This window comes from Varroa destructor, unplaced genomic scaffold (assembly GCF_002443255.2).
Source record: "Varroa destructor unplaced genomic scaffold, Vdes_3.0 BEIS01000001.1, whole genome shotgun sequence".
Taxonomy (NCBI): domain Eukaryota; kingdom Metazoa; phylum Arthropoda; class Arachnida; order Mesostigmata; family Varroidae; genus Varroa; species Varroa destructor.
Window position 1 is genome coordinate 21,817,015 of NW_019211454.1, and position 4,610 is coordinate 21,821,624.

Below are 4,610 nucleotides of genomic sequence, written 5' to 3' on the forward strand. Positions count from 1 at the left end.
TGAAGTAACGTGGGTTTCATAGATCGTCGGAGTTACGAAATGGGTGCGTTTCACCTGGAACACACCAGCATGCACCGAAACAATAAAAGTAACAACGGCATTAACGGCAGCAGGGTGGTATGCGTCAACGTCAATATACAACTCAGAATAATGCGTAGAAAACAGGAGGTCGCGTGAACAAAAGGATTTTAGAGACAGTCCTGTACGTTTCAGGTAGAATAGACATTTTCTGATGCTTGTAATTTGTTTTTAGCGGAAATACTGCACTATACGTCACAAACACCCAGAAAACGTTTCCCTAAACTTGTTAGAAGTTTCGTATAACTTCGCCTCTTAAATCCCGTAAGCCTTTAAAATTTTGGGTTAAATTCGCACAGTTATCTATAATAATAAACATAGCCGCAGAAGAAGGGAAAGAATATCGCACAGCGGATTTCCCCTTCAAAACCAATCTCCTATTCAAGGTGATTAGTGTTATTACTGCAAAGATCGAGCGACTGTCGTTACTCAACCTGTTTAGTATTGACCGGAATCATAATAAATGTAGAACAAGCCATTTTTATATATTCGCAGTATGCATATAAACTTAACACCAAAGAAATTTCAGGTCCTCTTACTTAGAACCCGAGTCTTGAATTAAACTCATTGGGTTTTTTTTTATTTATTTAGTTATTATTAACTTATTGAATTGTTTCCATTACATCGTCACAGCTGATATCGCTTTAGATCTAGTGCAGTCAGTCGTCATTCCATTATTTCGTTAAACGTTATAGGTTAGACTGTTATCTGCCTTCGACTAGATTACCCTGATTCAGATACTTTGCCGCCGAATTTTAAACATTGTATAGGCCTATACCAAGCGTTCCATGTCGCTACGTCAATTGTCTCGCGGCAATAACAACATAGTCAAAAAAATATCATTTTGACCCTTTTCTGTTGCAAAGTTTTTAACGGTTTTTAAGATCGGTGGTCTTATATAACTCTCACTTCTTCAAAGTTTCACTCACCCGAGATATTTAGATTGCCTTTCACTGTTAGATGAGCATAATACTCGGAAGTACTCGGACAGATTGGGTCGATATATACGCCGCTTCTGTCTCGTCATCCAATAGTAATATCATTTATTAGCAAGGTATTACAGGATTTACTCTACTATGCTGTATAGTTGCCTATATAATCTTTATTGAGAACATACTTGCAATCCTATTTGAACACCTTTTCCAGTGGATGAGTTGTTCTTGATATAATAGACAGAAACCGGTTGCTATCGTGGGCGCTCCCATCACTGCTGACTTAATGTAGGAATAACCTCTGTTGCTATAATAATAAGCGTTGTACTTAACTGTCCGATCCAGGAAGAATGCAAGGGGTTGCAAAGGCCAATCTATGGGTGGGCGTGAAAACTATGTGACCTAGCTGGAAAAACCTTGCCAACATATTGTATGCCTATTATACGGGGACATAAGCGTAGAAAGTAATTGCGGATGTCGCTTAACATAGTCAGGAGATATCTAGACAGGAGTGGTAGTGTATCACTCGTCAACTTTCGGTAGCAGAATGGGGAGACCAGCCAATAAATCAGCGAATCCTTTTTTATTATAAGCAGATAGTAGCCTAGTTTATCGTGGTGATAAGCCGGTCATGATATGTGGCGACATAGGCCTTTTCGTTCGTTATTGGTTACACAGCCACGAAATATGGTATAGCCCTTGACGATTAAATAAAAATGACGACAAAAAAGTTCCAACATTTCCAAATGAAGATAGCTATATAGTCCTCTGACAGATCAAGTCTACATTATTTTGGGAACTTCATCGTTTGCGAGCTAAACAATACAGACGATTTGGTGTCCATTTAGCTTGTGTAGCTATGCGGACACGTACAATGCAGTGCTTGAAAATCGTTCTATGTCACTATTGCAGACGTCTATTTGTCCCTAATAACCGCACTAGACCATGTAGGAACCTCACATTGTATAGACGCGGTCTCCGTGATCATATGTGAAGCTCGCTTGGGACAGCAATTGAAAATCCAGCATGCACCTCGATGATACAATGTTGAGCTTAATTTTCGAACCCGATTTAATGGTCGTAATTGTAGCAAGTTTAGTAAAATGCAAAAAGCCTTTTCGGTATAGCTATTCAATATATAGCGGCGATAAATCAGTATCGCTTCTCGTGTGCCCCTGGCAACAGGTCTAAGGCCACACTGCAAGTGTACTATTGGCGTTATCCTTAGCAATAAGAGAAAAACTTTCGACAAATTCGTGATTTGATCCTGTACCTTCAAACCGTCCGTTTAAAAAAAATGCGGAAGTTTGAGTAAAGAAACAATGATCGAGTAGTTGCTCACTTCAAAAAACATCGTCTGCTCGGCTAATTTTACCGTCTCGTAGGATTAATGGGTAACGTGTTTACCCATTAATCCTACGAGATCATCCTAACGTGTTCCTTCTTAGAAACACGTTATGGTCTAAGTACGAAGCCATAGACAGACTTCGGTTTATGCTGGGAGTTAGCTGTCCAATGGACGACAATACCGGACGCAAAACTCGAAACGAAGGCCTATAGCATGGTATACTTGTAATACACTTGGTGGATTTTAGCTTAAAGTAGTCAACAATTCTTGGCACATTTGACGGATTATGTCCAGTGACTGAGTAGAATAAAATGTTTTTTTTTATTTTATTAGCATTTTATTAGCATTAATAGCATTAGAATTAAGGGCACGTAACTTCCGTTAAACTTAGGAGACCTGATCATAGAACCCTATGTTAGTCTTAAGTTATCAAGTAACCGCTGCACCTGATCTCTAACAGCATCCAGTAGGGTCGTAGGTATAATTCTTTTGCTCATTGATTTATTATTACTGAAATTCAGTTGAAACTATGTTACAAATTAAACAGTCCAGTAGCTTTCAGCCAAAATAGCCTATAGGTGTCGAGACCTTTATTGAAATGACTATAAGTGCCCACGTTTACTAGATTGTTCGTTAGGATAAAAGTATGGCCACTCATAATTATATACTACTATTATTATTATTTTAGTGGCATTCAAAGATAAATAAGGATTGCACTCTTTAGTTGAAGTTGAAAGTTGCAAATCAACTAGGTATCTATGGTGCATTCATACGCCATAGTGTAAACATTTTCTTCAAAAGAAGAATATTCAAGAAAGTACGCTACTTAAGCTAATAGCATTTTCGTCTACCCTAGAATATTATATTCACCCCATATAATTTAGCAGTTTAGAAAAGCTTCATAAATCGAGTGTTCATTTTCTTAGGATGTACCATACTGCACATCTAAAACTTCAAGTTTTGTAAGGCACTCACTTGTTTGTCTTCACATTAAACAATTATTAGGGATCTTTGACGAGCTTAATGTGCCTCCTAAAGTGATTCTTAAGTGCAATTCTTATCAAAAACCGAAGCACTGCAGTGTTCTTGATGTAAAAAAGTACGTACGCTTTTTTAAAAAAAGTACGTATGTTTTTTCGTTTGCGTTGGTTGTATCTTAGCGCCGATCGATTAAGTTGTCCCGGTAATGCTAGTAATAGAAAGCGTCTGCGTCACGACAAGTAGGTCAGGTTAATATGCTCGAATTGGCCTACCTTACGCGTATCATGTACTCCCTTAAACTGCAGATTAAATATGAAGTAAATAAGATCCCTAACAAGGCGGCGTAGCTACGGTGTCGAACTTTCCATGTATTTCCAGGCCGAAACGCCTATAAAGCCGTATAGCAGGGCAAGTATGTTATAAGGCTATGTTGCGCATATCTAATCGCTTATTATGTTGTGCTTCGCCGCCGTAGAAGGAAGGCATATAGCACGTGACCATGCAGGCAGTTATAAGATAATTCAGTTTACAAGAATGACGACTAAACTATGTAGGCTTCTCGAAATTATAATCATCGGTATATGCGTAATAAATGTGGCACCCTTAACTTCTGATGCGTATAAGAAGCACCATAGTTAATCTACGTGCATTATAAACAATGACGAGAGTCAATCAAGCAATGGACAACGGCTGTCAGATGACGCCCACACCGGCGGCGTTCCACCAGCGGTGGTTATTATGTTCTATGCATACGTAGATATACGAGGGAGACATTTATCATCCTTTACCATAGCAGATATTCTTGCTAGCCATTCAGCAAATTCGAGATATTCATTATTTTTAATTAACAATGAGATATGGTGGCCAAGTGGACGGCAGCGGCTCTCTATACGAACCCGGAGTGAACAAAACCACTCTCTGAAACAGTCGCGACTATGAACGGGGTGTTGGAAATGAGAAGTACCTAAAATTGTAAAGGTGATCTACCATAACCGACAGATACCATAGTTCCCTTAATAAATGCAAACATGATCGGCTATTTTGTTCTGTTCAATGAACTGGGGGTAGATTCCCAAAACCTTTAGTATAGACTTACAGATCTAAGTTATGACACCGCGTTAGTTGTTGTGGAGACGGCAACCTTCCAGCGTCTGGTTCAATGGGCATCAACGCCCGTGCCATAATGTATACCAACCGCGAATAGACGACGAGTACGAGGTATTGATACTGTATCGATATCTCTTTTAGTTGGAAACTTCAAGAAATCCGTG